This window comes from Nomascus leucogenys, chromosome 10 (genome assembly GCF_006542625.1).
Source record: "Nomascus leucogenys isolate Asia chromosome 10, Asia_NLE_v1, whole genome shotgun sequence".
NCBI classification, from domain to species: domain Eukaryota; kingdom Metazoa; phylum Chordata; class Mammalia; order Primates; family Hylobatidae; genus Nomascus; species Nomascus leucogenys.
The window spans coordinates 83,708,748-83,724,321 of record NC_044390.1 but is presented as its reverse complement, the minus strand read 5'-3'; positions in this window follow the sequence as shown (position 1 = coordinate 83,724,321).

Below are 15,574 nucleotides of genomic sequence, written 5' to 3'. Positions count from 1 at the left end.
TCCTAAACGGAAGCACATGGCTTGCTCATGTAAGTTCTCCTGGAATGGTGATGTAAGCTCCCAGGACCAGGAGGGAGTAACAGGAATCGGGCTGTTTTTCTCCATTCTGGCAGGATCCTACCTACAGGGAGTCCCCAGAGGCTGCCTGCCCTGGGGGCACGGAACCCGGAGACTAGAAAAAAACTGTGCAAATGTATCCTCTTCCTTCTCTTTTCTGGGAAGCTGCTCCACTTACATGTTAAGGTCTGCATCCTTGGCCAATAAATCAGAAGCCCACAAATCTTTACCCCATCTTCAAGGCTGCGGGTGCAAAGGGCAAGAGATGGGAATTGGGAGGTGTGGTTTCTCAGATCCACTTGGCACTCATTTGACATGTTGTCAGTTTCCTGCCTCTTTCTGAGCTATTGTTCCTTAATTTAGGGTAAGTAGACACAGATTCCAGAAAAATTGCTGATTTGCAAGTTCAAAAAATCTGGGGTGTCCTTTGTTTAAATAAAAGTGTACAAGGAAACTGAATCTACAAAGAGACACAAGAATTGCTGGATGGTTGAAAGAGAGGAGGGGAATCCCATAGCCACAGGTCACCCAGCCACCTGCTGTCTTCCACTGGCTTCCTCCCTCCTGCACATTTTGAAAACTACTGACAAGAGTGAATTCCTGCAGCAGGGGCGGGGCTGGAGGCACAGGGCAGGATAGAGCATGGAGGAGGGAGGTGGTCCCGGTGGTGGTCTCCAGCAGCATGAAGATGCAGAGGAGAGCTGCTGTATGGGTCTGCCTGCCCATTAGTGACAGTGTGACACGGGAGTTTAGGACATCAGGTCTTTTTGTCGATTCCTCCTTCTTCTGGTAAGAGCACCGCAGTTTTCTTTGGGGGAACCACTCACTCTTACTCTGTCCAGGTGGTCTGGCCGGGCTTCAGCAGTGACTGGAACCTGGGCACTTAGATCAGTCCATCCCTGTTGCCAGAGTCACTGCTTCAGCAATGGGCAGCTGAATCTATCAGAGCACACTAAACCTAACCCTGGGACTTTTATGGAGGCAACCAGGAAAAAGGCTGGATTTGACTCTGGAAAGATGTAAAACAGGTGAAGTGAGCCAGTCTAAACATGAAACCAATACAGGGAAAAGCAAAGCTAAAAAGCTAGAGAGAGGGAAATTCCTAAAGACTTGAGGGCCTGGATCCAGCCATGCCTGAAGCTTATCCAGCCCTTGCTTCTCAAATAATACAATGTACATTTTCCGTCTGGTTTAAGTTCATCTAAGTCAGGATTTTGTCACTTTGCAACTGAAACCTCACGACCAATACACATGGGCAGTTTATTTAAACTCTTTCAGTTTCCATTTTTTCATTTACCGAGTATCTCTAAAACTCTATATAAAGCTTACCTTCAAGCAGATCTGTACATATACAAAAATATATCACAGCAGCAATAAGATATTATCAATAGTGGTAACTATTTTGCATATGTGTTAGTGTTAAAGAAGGCAAAACAAGGATTGGTTAATATCAGTTCACTTTCTTTTCTAAATGAGAGTGGAGGGGGAGTAAAAGTTAAATAAATGTCCATTACCAATGGGAATGGAGGAAACAGGAGGAGGCCACGTGCTGACCAGAAAATGGGGAGGGGTCTGATGGAGGCTGAGGTTCCCACGGTTCTGCAGATGGAGGCTGAGCCCGAGGGAAACCCCTCAGCCCCTATCAGCCCCCAGGTCCTTGAGGCCAGGGAAAACCAGAGGGACAATTGAGATAGATCTGTCTTAGGAGCAGAAGGTTCAGAGGCCCAGACCCTATAAATGTGGGTCATGCCCCAAACAAGCCATTGCAGCTCATGGCCAACTTGATGCATGGGGCCAGACCTTCCCTGGACAGACAAACTGGCCTTTTGTGGCCGAGAGAGCTGTTCCCGGGGACTGCCGTCTTGGAAGGCCACTGTGGTGTGCTCAGGAACCCTTGAAATCGAAAGCCCTGCGCTCTCCTTGTCACAGCCGTCGCACATAAATACCACCAGGGGGGATTTCCCATGGAATTTTTTGCAACCACTCAAATGTTTCATTTCCCATTGTTTGCCAGTCCCTCTCGGAGCCTCAACTGTCAAAGCAGCAGCAAACACAGGCTGCTTTTCCCCCAGGATCCCATGGCGCTCGCTCTTGCGTCCCCTCCATGTTGGGAAGCTGGTGTTGGCAGGATATCATCAGCTCAGGCCCGGGAATAAGGTCTGTTAGTCAACTAGTGAAGCAAGTCAGCGAAGGGAATACCCGGCCCTGCCCAGCCCATGCTTGCTGGGGAGGCACAGCTCTGTGCAGTCACCCTCGTTATAATTATCATCATGGTGACGAATAATTGCATTTATACAAAGAAATTCCTTCCACACATGTGAAGCACTTGACCAAAAAATATACAATGCAGCATTAATGTTTCACTTTTAGAATATGAACTTGGCCGGGTGCAGTGGCTCACCCGGGTGCAGTGATTAAATGCCTGTAATCCCAGCACTTTGGGAGGCTGAAGTGGGCAGATCACTTGAAGCCAGGAGTTCGAGACCAGTCTGGCCAACATGGCGAAAGCCCGTCCCTACTAAAAATACAAAAATTAGCCAGGGTGTGCTGACTCTTGCCCAGCTACTTGGGAGGCTGAGGCATGAGTGAGAATCTCTTGAACCCTGGAGGCAGAGGTTGCAGTGAGCTGAGATTGTGCCACTGCACTCCAGCCTGGGCGACAGAATGAGACTCTGTCTCAAAAAATAAATAAATAAACTTGAATCACTTTTTTTCTTGACCCCAGGAGCTTTAATGTAATTCCAAGTTGTAGTCCATACATCAGTGCTGAGAAAAGATGATCCATGTCAACTGATTGATCGACTGATTGAAAAGCATTTGTTTTGAGGCGGGCACTGCACTGTGCATTTTGGGGACCCAAATATGAAAAAGGCATAGCTGCCTGTGCATAGGAGCCAAATGGTCTAGAGAAAGGCAGAGATTACAAACCAACATGGGATGCCAGAGTGACTGGGAGTTTATTCGGGGGATATTTATCTGAAGGGTGAATAGGAGTCTTCAGGCAGGCACATGGGTGGCCCATCACCAGTTCACGTGATCTAAGTACATGTAGGATGAATGACCCCAGGCAAGGCCGGGTGGATGTGGCACAGCCTGACCCTGTGGAGATGAGGAATAGTAAGATATCCTTTAAATATCCATTCACTAGGGCCCACCCACTGCACCACAGATGTTGCCCTAGAATGGAGTTTAGCCATGTAGTCATTCATTCATTCATCCGTTAAAGCCACAAATATTTACCGAGCACTTATGACGTGCCAAGGAAGGCTAGATGCTGGGGAGGCAGAGGTGATCAAGATCAATCTGGTATCTTTCCTTCTGGAGCTTCCATACTGGCGGAGCAGAGGGCCATTAAACAAATACACGTGTCAAATAATAAAAAAATGTATAGTACAGGCTGGGCACGGTGGCTCAAGCCTGTAATCCCAGCACTTTGGGAGGCCGAGGTGGGTGGATCAGTCGAGGTCAGGAATTCGAGACCAGCCTGGCCAATACGGTGAAACCCTGTCTCTACTAAAGATACAAAAATTAGCCAGGCATGGTGGTATGTGCCTGTAATCCCAGCTACTTGAGAGGCTGAGGCAGGAGAGTTGCTTGAACCCAGGAGGTGGAGGTTGCAGTGAGCCAAGATGGTGCCACTGCACTCCATCCTGGGCAAAAGAGCAAGACTCCATCTCAAAAAAAAAAAAAAAAAAGGAACTATACAATACAATAAAAGACAACCTAATACACATAAAAGCATCTGCCTGCCCCTCAGTTTCTGAGCTCCCACTTGACACCAACAGTTGTAGGGGTACAAATTTGGGTCAACATTTTGTGTAGCAGAACTCTGGGGACCAACCGGAACTCCTGAAAACAGGATGCCACTCAGCAGTGACAGCCTCACTTTCCCGTTCAGCGGGCTTTTTTTTTTTTTTTTTTTTTTTTTTTTTTTTTTTTTTTTTAACATCTCTGGACACCTTGGATCCTGCCGGCAAGCCTAGGGAGGCAGTTTAGGAGTTATTTTCTTTACTTCTCAGGGGAGGAATCCAAGGCTTGGAGAGGTGGAGGGATTGACCAGCCTGAGGTCACACAGCTAGAAAGGCCAAGATTGCTATGCCTTTTTTTTTTTTTTTTTTTTTCCACAAAGAAAGAACAGCGGAGCAAGGTGGCCATTTTATTTTTTCAAAGCCACACTACCTGCTGGTACAGAGGACATAAAAGTACAAAATTCCACCAGGAAGTGAAAAAAACAGTCTTGAGACAGCCGTGTCTCAGAGGTGAAGATTGGGGGAGATTTTAATATAGGGTGTGAATTCCAATTCACATCTCTTCCAACGGGACGTCTTTCCGAAGTCCCGGGAACCAACATTCATCAACACATCTGACATCCCAGACATCACAACATTCCTGCCAAGGGCTATTAAAACTCCCATTTCCCAGATGAAGAGATCGAGTCCCTGCAGCACGCAATTAGACAGTAGCAGAACCAGAATTTGAACTCTGATCCACCCCGATTCTGGGACCTGTGGAGCTCCAGGTACCGTGAGCTGGCTCCCGGCTGGGGCCTTCGAGTCTGGGTAGCTGAATGCTGGGAGAGGCTGCGGACATAAGGGCCCAGGGGCTGAGGTTGCAGCGGCTGCCCGGGAATGCGGCCCTTGCACGCCCACTTTTTAACACGGTGCCATCCCTGACAGACACCCTTGTCCTTTTCGTGTGCTGCCCTTCGTAACACAATAAATAAAGCCTTAGAGTAACGTGACCTGAGCCAGGCAGTAAATGATGGCACTGTCAGTTGTACACGACTGTTGAAACAAACACAGACTGTAATCATCGTGCTGTACGGGGAGAAAGACATTTGGCAAATGAGATTCCATTTTCACATTGGTTTGTGCTGAGCATATAAATTTCCTGCGGGCCGGCCAGCGTTGGGGATGTGTAATTGATTGCCTGCATTATAATAAACAAGCTGTGACAGGTGATCATTCATCATATTCCGCTGAACGTTCCAACACACCAGAAAACGGAGGAAGAGAGGGAACGCGCGAGCAAGGGGAGAGGAGAGGAGGAACCTGGGGGAGGGGAGGGGGTCGGAAAGACCGAGTATTCCCGACAGACAGAAAAAACCAGGGGAGGGGTGGGGGAGGGAATCCGCTGAGCGGGCGGGGGAAAGTGAAAGCAATTACTATAATTCTTTTGATTATCTAATTTGTTCTTTCTGGCCTTCGTTATATGACCCTCCCCCCCTCACCCCACTCCAACATAGAAGGTCCCTCACGGGGACTTGGGAAGGCACAGAGAACGCTCCCTCCACGATCGAGGGGAGGAAGGGGGGAGACAGGTGGAGGAGGGGCCGCGTCTAGTTGTAACCGGAGTAGATACATTCGGGAAAACCTGCGGCGAGGAGGAGGAGGAGGAGGAGGAGGAGGAGGAGGAGGAGGAGGAGGAGGAGGAGGAGGAGGAGGGGGAGAAGGAGGGGAGGTGTGTGTGCAGGACTTAGCTTTGCTCTTGCACTGAGATGCCTCCAGTCGGATGGATAGGAACCAGCCTCTTTAAATACATTTTTTTAAAGGGTGTCTGAAAAACAAGTGAAAAGTTCCTTTTATTGGAGAAAAAGGACAGCATCCAAGTTGGCATCAGATGTGGTTCCACAAGCCTGTCATATGGTGCTCTCATTCCTCCCCCGCGCTCCCCCCGCCCCCCGCCAGCTCCCACCTCCCCACCCCCACCGCAGCCCCAGCCTCTCTGTCTCTCTCTCTCTGTGCCCTTGGCCCGGGGCTGGGGGTCGAACAGGAACTGCTGGGAAGCACCCTCCTCTCCAGGAGCTCCCACCTAGACAGACACAAGCTGGAGGTACACTGGCATATGAAGGACAGAAAGACAAATGCAGAGCTCTCGAGCCAGCACACGCATTAAATAAGTACTTACATTATGCAAAAGCCAAGGGCCTCAACAAGGGGGTGAATGAAGAAGGGGGACAAGGAGGGTTGCGTCCCAGACTAGTTTCCCCAGTTCTCACCCTGCCAATTTCCAGCCCCCGCCTCCCTACCCCGCAAGCGTTCTCCTATTCCCTCCCTGGTACCAAGCGCTTAGCGCAGGTGGGAGCCTCGGACCCAGAAGGCTGGGAGCTGAGTGGGCGTGGCTTGCGCTAACATCGGGGGCGGGGCCTGGGTGGGGCTTAGTCGGGGCGGGGCCCACGCCGGAGGGGGCGGGGCGAGCACAGAAGAAAGAGCCTTAGGGGCTACTTTGCCACTCGTCGCACGCTGCTTCCCAGAGTCTTCTGCTATTTCATCGTAGCCTAACAACTGGAATCTGTCGCATTCGAGATGCTCCTAAAGTCACTGCTTTGGGAGAATCTGTTCAAGAGACCTGCTTTCCAAAAGCAATGACATCAGCCCAGCAACGTGATCTGTGTTGTCCTTGAAGGATTAACAACTCATTTGGGTCTCCCAAGAGCCCTAGGAGGTAGCCAGGGCAGGTGCTGTTGTCCCCGTCTCACAACCACCTATGAAGTGCATGTTTGGGCCTTGATTTTACAGGAGAAGGAACTGAGGCACAAAGAAACGAAGTTACTCTCTCGGGATCTGGCAATGAAAAAGTCAAAATTTGAAGCCAGGGGTCTTCTGACCTGTTCTTCAGCATCCCTATGAGAACATGTACTTTCTCCCTCCAACACCCCCCTCCCATCCATAAGTGCATACAGGTGCTGAATGGGAGGGGCAGAGTTGAGTCTATATTGAACTCACTAAGCCCTCTTGGTTTTGCCTGACACACGTGGCTCACTGTGTGCCCCTTGGTCCAGGCCACCTGCATCTTCCTCCTGGACCACTGTCCCCACCCCATCACTGGCCTTCCTCTTAATGCTGTTCCCACTCTCATCCACTCCCCACCAGCAGCCATGATGACCAATGATGGTCACCATCCACACCCTGCATCAACTGTCTCTCTAGTGCCATTTTTTTTTTTTTTTTTTTTAAGACATGGTCTCCCTCTGTTGCCCAGGCTGGAGTGCAGCGGTGTGATCATAGCTCACTGCAGCCTTGAATTCCTGGACACAAGCAATCCTTCTGCCTCAGCTTCTTAAGTAGCTGGGACCACAGGTGCTTGCCCCCATGCCCAGCTAATTTTTATTTTTATTTTTGTAGAGATCAAGTCTCATCATGTTGCCCAGACTAGTCTTGAACTCCTGGCCTCAAGCTTCCCCAGTTGCTGGGGATTACAGGGGTGAGCTGCCACACCTCTTGCCTTAGCTTCCTCAGTTGCTGGGATTACAGGTGTGAGCTGCCACCATCTTTTTTTATTTGTTTGTTTTGTTTTGTTTTGTTTTGTTTTTTGAGGCAGAGTCTCACTCTGTCATCCAGGCTGGAGTGCAGTGGCATGATCTTGGCTCACTATAACCTCTGTTTCCCAGGTTCAAGCGATTCTCCTGCCTCAGCCTCCCGAGTAGCTGGGATTACAGGTGCCTGCCACCACGCCTGGCTAATTTTTGTATTTTTAGTAGAGACGGGGTTTCACCATGTTGGCCAGGCTGGTCTTGAACTCCTGACCTCAGGTGATCCACCCACCTTGGCCTCCCAGACTGCTGGGATTACAGGGGTGAGCCACCATGCCTGGCCAGGTCCAGAAGTTTTCCATCACCCCAAACAGAATCTCGGTACTCATTAGCAGTCACTTCCCATTCTGCCCTCCTGCTGGCCCCTGGCAGCTGCCAATCTGCTCTCTGTCTCTATGGATTGCCTGTTCTGGATATTTCATGTAAGTGGAATCCTACAGTATGTAACCTTTGTGTCTGCTTCTCCCACTCAGCATCATGTGTTCAAGGCTCATCCACGCTGTAGCACGTGCCAGTGCTTCCTTTCTTCTTGTGGCTCAGTGCTGTTCCATTGCCTGGATGGGCCACATTTTGTTGATCCATTCACTGGCTAGTGGTCATTTGGGTTGTTTCCACATTTTGGCTATTGTGAATAGTGCTCTATGAACAATTGTGGGTAAGTTTTCGTTTGAATATTTGCATCTATCTATCTATCTATCTATCTATCTATCTATCTATCTACTTTTTGGAGACAGAGTCTCCCTCTGTTCCCCAGGCTGGAATTCAGTGGCAAGATCAGGGCTCACTGCAACCTCCGCCTCCCGGGTTCAAGCGATTCTCCCGCCTCAGCGTCCCGAATAGCTGGGATTACAGGATGCGCCATCACGCCTGGCTAAGTTTTGTATTTTCGGTAGAGACAGGGTTTTGTCATGTTGGCCAGGTTGGTCTCGAACTCCTGACCTCAGTCAGGACCTCAACTCCTGATTCCCCTGCCTTGGCCTCCCAAAGTGCTGGGATTACAGGCGTGAGCCACCGCTCCTGGCCTGAACCTTTGTTTTCAATTGTTTGGGGTACATACTTAGGAGTGGAACTGCTAGGTTCTGCAGTAACTCTGTGTTTAGCTTGTCAAAGAACCACCACACTGCTTTCCCCAGTGACTGTCCCATTTTACATTTTCACCAGCAGTGCACCAGGGCTCCAATTTTTTACATCCTTGCCAACCAACACTTGTTGTTTTCCGTTAAAAAAAAAATATTTGCACCAGGCACAGTGGCTCCCATCTGTAATCCCAGCACTCTGGGAGGCCAAGGGGGGTGGATTGCCTGAGGTCAGGAGTTCGAGACCAGCCTGACCAATATGGTGAAACCCCATCTTTACTAAAAATACAAAAATTAGCTGGGCGTGGTAGCGTATGCCTGTAGTCCCAGCTACTTGGGAGGCTGAGGCAGGTGAATTTGCTTGATCCTGGGAGATGGAGTTTGCAATGAGCCGAGATGGTGCCACTGCACTCCAGCCTGGGCAACAGAGCAACACTCTGTCTCAAAATAATGAGAACAATAATAATGTTTGCCATCCCAGTGGGTGCGCCTAGCTCCATCTTTTAGATGAGATGGGGTGAGTTCAGGGTGGTATGGCCATAGACTAGATCCATCTTGTACTTCTCTCCCCTTCCCTCTTGCTACTCTGGACTTTCATATCCCCAAATTGCCCCTCTGTCTTACCATGGACCTTGACATATGCAGTGCCTTCCTCCTTCCCATCCTCCCACTGGGTTCTGCCCACTTGTACCCCAAGGCTACCTCAGATCCCCCTCTGACAATGATCTGTCCCCCAGCCTTCCTTTCACAGCTCCAAATTTGGTTGTAATTTTACATTTCCTTTTGCAATTACCTATTAATGTCCATCTTCTTGACCTGACTACAGCCTTCCCCTAGGAAGGGACCATTCTGCTTTTGCCACCCACTGTGTCCCTAGCACTTAGCACAGTCCCTGGTAGAGACTTTAGGGAGTACAGTGACACAATCATAGCTACTGCAGCCTTGACCTCCGGGGCTCAATGACCTCTTCCCCCCTCAGCCTCCCAAGTAGCTGGGACTACAGGAACACACAACCATGCTTGGCTAATTTATTTTTATTTTAATTTTTTTGTAGAGATGGAGTCTCACTATGTTGCCCAGACTGGTCTGGTACTCCTAACCTCAAGCAGTCCTCCTGCCTCAACCTCCCAAAGCACTGGGATTACAGGCCTGAGCCACCGCACCCGGCCCCAGTTCTAAGATGTTAACCGCATGCAAGCCTCTGGGAGAATCTCAGGCCCTGGCCCACTTCAATAAATATTTGGTGAATGAATGCATAAGCAATGAATGAGATCCAAGTGTGGATCCTATGACCTTATGAATTTTCCTTTTCTTTTTTTTCACTGATCAGTGACACTAGCAGGCCTCAATAAGTTAGGAACTAAAAAACCTGCTTCAGGCTGGGCACTGTGGCTCATGACTGTAATCCTAGCACTTTGGGAATCCAAGGTGGGTGGATCACCTGAGGTCAAGAGTTCAAGACCAGCCTGGCCAACATGGTGAACTCTCATCTCTACTAAAAATACAAAAATTAGCTGGGCGTGATGGTGGGCACCCGTAGTCCCAGATACTCAGGAGGCTGAGGCAGGAGAATCACTTGAACCCAGGAGATGGAGGTTGCAGTGAGCCAAGATTGTACCATTGCACTCCAGCCTGGGCGACAGAGCAAAAACTCTGTCTCAAAAACAAAAAAACCTGCTTCAACCGTAAGGAATTTGGAAACGGATGGCATTCTAGTTGCAGAATTAATACTCACTAATGTCTCCCTCTGGAACCAGGGCGAATCTGGCACCAGATTCTGAGTCTTGCATGGGAATTGTGTTGCTTCTGCCTTGCAGTGCTGCTGAAGCTCCAGGAACCTTGAAATATATTTGCTTGGTGTAAACACGACCTCAGCGTGACAGGACGATCCTTGTGTTTGCCAAGCCATTAATTTTTATGTAATAACGACGACCACAACAAACTGCGTTTCGCCCACATTTTGAGTTGTTCTTAAGGTCAGGTCTGTGGGATTGTGTGAGACAAAAACCTTATAAACTAGAATGTAGCGGTGAGTTCTGTATGTTTACAGCCCTGCTCCTACACACGGCTCCAAAGAGCTGAAAATAGAGGATTACAAATTCATGCAGCTACTTTCTTCCAAGGAACTCCAAATGCTTCTGACAATCTTTATCCTGCAAAGTCATGAGCGGTCAGATGCCCATCCCAAAGACAGGGAAACAGAGGCCCAGAGATATGACGGGACTTTGCCAGGCCCCCCTACCCCTGCTAAGGGAGCAACAGGCTCAGACGAAGAACCCCTCCCACCTATCTTTCTAGCCCATGCACTCTCCATTAGCCTGATTAAGACAATTGATTTATTCATTCTTAGAGGTTGAGATGGAAAAAAAAAGAAGCCAACATGCCATTTGTGTGATATAAATATCTCTGGAAAAAGCTAAAAAACATTGTGTCATGCATATTTTCTTAATACCACAGTCAATCACATGTGTCTGTCCAAGTGCCATAGCCCATCAACACAGGAGTGGGGGATGGGGGAGTTTAGGGGTGGGGGTAATGGAGGGGACAGACTCAGCAGAGACTCAGCTCCAGAATCCTCAGCCACTGTATGGCAAATGTTGCCATTGACTGAAGTTATGCTGGCTGTTTGTTTTCCATTACCTATTGCCTTTGAAGAACCTTCTAGAAGTCTTAGAAACTTGATGTTGGGCAGGGAAAGGGATGCAAAGGTGCTGGGACACCCACTCAACCGGCCAGTTCCCAAAAAAAGATGGAGGTTGTCACTTTCTCACTCAGTGTGCCCATGGACTCACAGAAGGATTTAGATCACAGCGTGGTTCCTCTTCCTCCAACCCTACATCCCCATCATCAAAGAGCCTTTAATCCCGATGATTCACCTGTTAGGAATTTAGCCCAAGGAAATAATTAAAGACATATAAAAAGATTTAGTTACAGGATGTTCGTCACGACATGTAGATTATGGTGAAAGATTAGAAGCAACCTCCATGTCCAACCAACCAAAGGTGATGGCTATGTAAGTTGTGGAGTTCATCCTTTAAAATTCAGCTAGATCTCCAAAGAAAAAAGACTGGAAGGAAATTAACCAAGAGAATCACAGAGTTTGTTTTGAGTTTGGAAATATGAGTAAATTTTTTTTTTCCTGGAGTAAGTCCTTGGTTTGGATGTTCTATTCAAAACCAACTTAAATTTGGCTCCAGTTGGAAACTTTATGACATCAGGAGGATTGAGATATCATAAAAGGAACAGGAAGGGGCACTCCATGAGGGAACCACATGTAAAGGTCTGAAGGGAAGTCGGGGCAGAGAGGAAACAGCCTCACTGGAGCGGAGGATTTCCACTGCTGTGTGCTGGGATGCATGTCAGGGAGATTTGTAGGCTGTGCACAGACTGTGTATTTTTTGAAAGCCAAGGAGAGGAAGGCACATTAGATGTGACAGGCAACTGGGAGCCACTATAGATTCTTGAACAAGAAAAGACACATCCAGTTCCAAGGGAGACCAAGAAGAGACAGTCCAAGAAGAGAAAGAGCAGGGAATGAATCTGGTGGTGTCATAATTCTTTTATGGAAGGATCTGACTTTATTGGTTTTGGGGGTAAATGTTTCTGGAGAATCCTAGAACCCTAAATCTGCAAGAAATCTTGAGGTTGCTCTCGTTTTAGGGATAGAACAACCATAGTCCAAAGAGTTACATCGTTCCGGTCATAAGGCAAAATGGCAGCCAAGTTGGTACTGATCACCATCAGTCCTTATTCCTACCCGAGACCAGCTTGTCTCTCTGTTGCCTTCCATCCCAATTCTAAGATTTTTTTTTTATTTTTCCAGAGACAGGGTCTTGCTTTGTCACCCAGGCTGGAGTGCAGTGGCACAATCATAGCTCACTGCAGCCTTGAAGTCCTGGGCTCGTGGCATCCTCCCACCTCAGCCTCCCAAGTAGCTGGGACTACAGGAACACATAACCATGCCTGGCTAATTCATTTTATTTTATTTTTATAATTTTGTAGAGACAGAGTCTCACTCTGTTGCCTAGGCTGGTCTGAAACTCCTTGCCTCAAGCAGTCCTCCTGCCTCAACCTCCCAAAACACTGGGATTACAGTCCTGAGCCACTGCACCTGGCCCAAATTCTAAGACGTTAACCACATGTAAGCCTTCCAGGAGAACCTCAGACCCTGGTCCACTTCCTGGAGTCCCACCTAAAACTCCATTTTTCCATTCATTTATTTATGCATGTAACACTGGAACCCAAACATTCAAAGACAGACATGCTAAGAGTTAGGGTGGAGTGGAAGGGAGATAATGATGGCACACAGTAGGTGTTCAACAAATATTTGTGGAAAGAAAGAGTCAAGGAGGGAAGAAGAGTCCCTGCCCTCAAATAGCTCAAGATGTAATTTGAGAACAGACACAAGTGTTTATATGGGATGCAAGCCATGCTTTCAGAGGGATATGAGCCCAGGTTCTGCAGGCCCAGGCAAGACACTTCACAGAACCAAACAAAAAAAGTTGACTTTCAACTTCTTTTATTTATTATTATTATTATTATTATTATTATTATTATTATTATTATTTGAGACAGAGTCTTGCTCTGTTACCCAGGCTGGAGTACACTGCCACGATCTTGGCTCACTGCAACCTCTGCCTCCTGCATTCAAACGATCCTCCCACCTCAGCCTCCATGTAGCTGGGATTACAGGTGTGCACCATCACGCCCGGCTAATTTTTGAATTTTTAGTAGTGGCAGGGGTTTCACCATGTTGGCCAGGCTGGTCTCGAACTCCTGACCTCAAGTGATCTGCCTGCTTCAGCCTCCCAAAGTGCTGGGATTACAGGCATGAGCCACCGTGCCTGGCCCCAACTTCTTTTATAAAAAAGTATTTAACTCAATTAACATTTATTGAGCCCCTATCATGGGCTGGATTGGGGATTAAAATTTCTGCGTTTTCCCCATGGGTTATGCATTAAATCCAAAATGGGCAGGCGATCCCTAGAGAAAAGACAGAGAAGGAGAAAGGAAGAAGGAGAAAAAAATACAAAGTCGTCAGGCTCCCAGAAAAAACAGATGATGCTAGTTTCTCTGAACAATTTTGGACTTCTTTTTCCAACTCCAGCCACCTCATTTGCTTTTCCTTTTGCCCATGGGCTCCAAGGTCCGTGGCTCTGGTCTATGGGGGAAGGGCCAGGCATGAGCTACACGGAATCAGACACCCAGAGGCCTCCTCTCCATCTCCCTTTTCCAGTTATTCAGTGTTCTCAGGCCATTTCAATTTTACGTTGCCAAGTGAACATAAATCAAGGGGCCGCCCAGTCTCCTAGAGAAACACTGTCGGACTTCGCAGAGCCTTTCCCAGGGTGTGCACCGGGAAGGAAGGAGAAAGAGGACTAAGCAGAAAGTTACATGTGGCTCCTTTAATCACCGGGTGGAAGGAGAGAGGAGAAAGTTCAAACAGAGCCCCTGCAAGCCGCGCCGGGAAGCCAGCTCTGAGCTCCACTGTTCAAGCAACTGCTGTTGGCATCACAGAGGTTTGTCTTGGCCCAAACCCGTCCTGGGAAACACAGAGACGCTCATGCACTTGGAATTTGCTCCCTTAATGATTCACTCGGCAACTCGGCACAATTACAAAAAGAAGGTGAAAGAAAGGAAGGGAGAAAAGAAGAAAAGAAAAAGAGGGAAGGAAAGAAGGAAGGAAGGAAGAGAGGGAGGGAGGGAAGGGAGGGGAGGGATAGAGGGGAGGGACTGAGGGAGGGAGGGAAAGAAAGAGAGGAAGGGAGGGAGAGAAGGAAGGAAAAGAGAGAGAAAGGAGAGAGAAGGATGGAAGGAGAAAGAAAGAAAAAGAAAGGAAAGAAAGAAAGAAAGAGAAAGAAAAGGAGGAAGGAAAGAAAGAGGGAGGGAGGGAGAGAGGGAAGGAGGGAGGGAAGGGAGGGACAGAGGGGAGGGACTGAGAGAGGGAGGGAAAGAAAGAGAGGAAGGGAGGGAGAGAAGGAAGGGAGGAAAAGAAAGGGAGAAAGGAGAGAGACGGATGGAAGGAGAAAGAAAAAGAAAGAAAGAGAAAGAAAAGGAGGAAGGAAAGAGAGAGGGAGGGAGGGAGGGAGGAAGGGAAGGAAAGAGAAAAAGAAGGAAAGAGAAAGAAGGAAGAAAGAAAAGAGAGAAAGAGAAAGAAAGAAAAATAAAGAAAGAGAAAGAAAAGGAGGAAGGAAAGAGAGAGGGAGGGAGGGAGGAAGGGAAGGAAAGAGAAAAGGAAGGAAAGAGAAGGAAGGAAGAAAGAAAAGAGAGAAAGAGAAAGAAAGGAAAAATCGCCACACCACTGGCTAAAGGTGCCCTCTCCCAAATTCCTGGGGCATGACTCAAGTTGGGGCCAGGGATGGGGAGCAAGAGACAAATTTTCTGAGAGCTTCCATGAGGGGATGCTACCAGCTATGAGCTGATTCCAAGTGAGAACAAAGCAGCAGCGATCTGGAAAGATCTAACTCAAATGCTGTCTGTTGCACTCCACAAGCTTTGGAGAGAGGTACTAGATAAAACAATGAAGTATGGGGTGGTGCCAAATAGTCACTTTACATTGAGTGCTCATCATATGCCAATGTTGTATCCACATGTTCCATTTCTTATCTCGCAGATTCCTCACAGCAAACCCAGGAGCAGGGTCTTCAGTCCCATTGCACAGGTGTGAGACCTGACCCGTTCCTAACCTGCCCAAGGACACACAGCTAAATAGCCAGGAGGTTCCGAATGTGAAGTTAGGTCTCCTGTGACTCTGGATATGCCCTTGACCACTCTGCCCTCCAGCCTTCATTTACGGCTCAATTCCCAAATGCCACTACCAGGAATTTGACATGTACCCGTAACCTCCCCAGTGACATGGAAAAACTGAGCAGCCATTCATCAATCATGGAAAAAGTTAAGACCCAAGGTGCGTCCTTCCCAGCTCGGTTACTGAGAAGCTCAGCAGCCCTCGGTGCTGGTAGGAAGGGCACACTGGGGCGAAATGCCACTTGATGAACAGGAGCCCTAACATGAAGTCCTCGGACCCTTGCACAGGTAGAATTCAGGGGTCCATAAATTTAGCCCAGGAAAAAAATGACATCTTTATTTGCACTAACTTCTTTTTTTTTTTTTTTGAGACAGAGTTTCA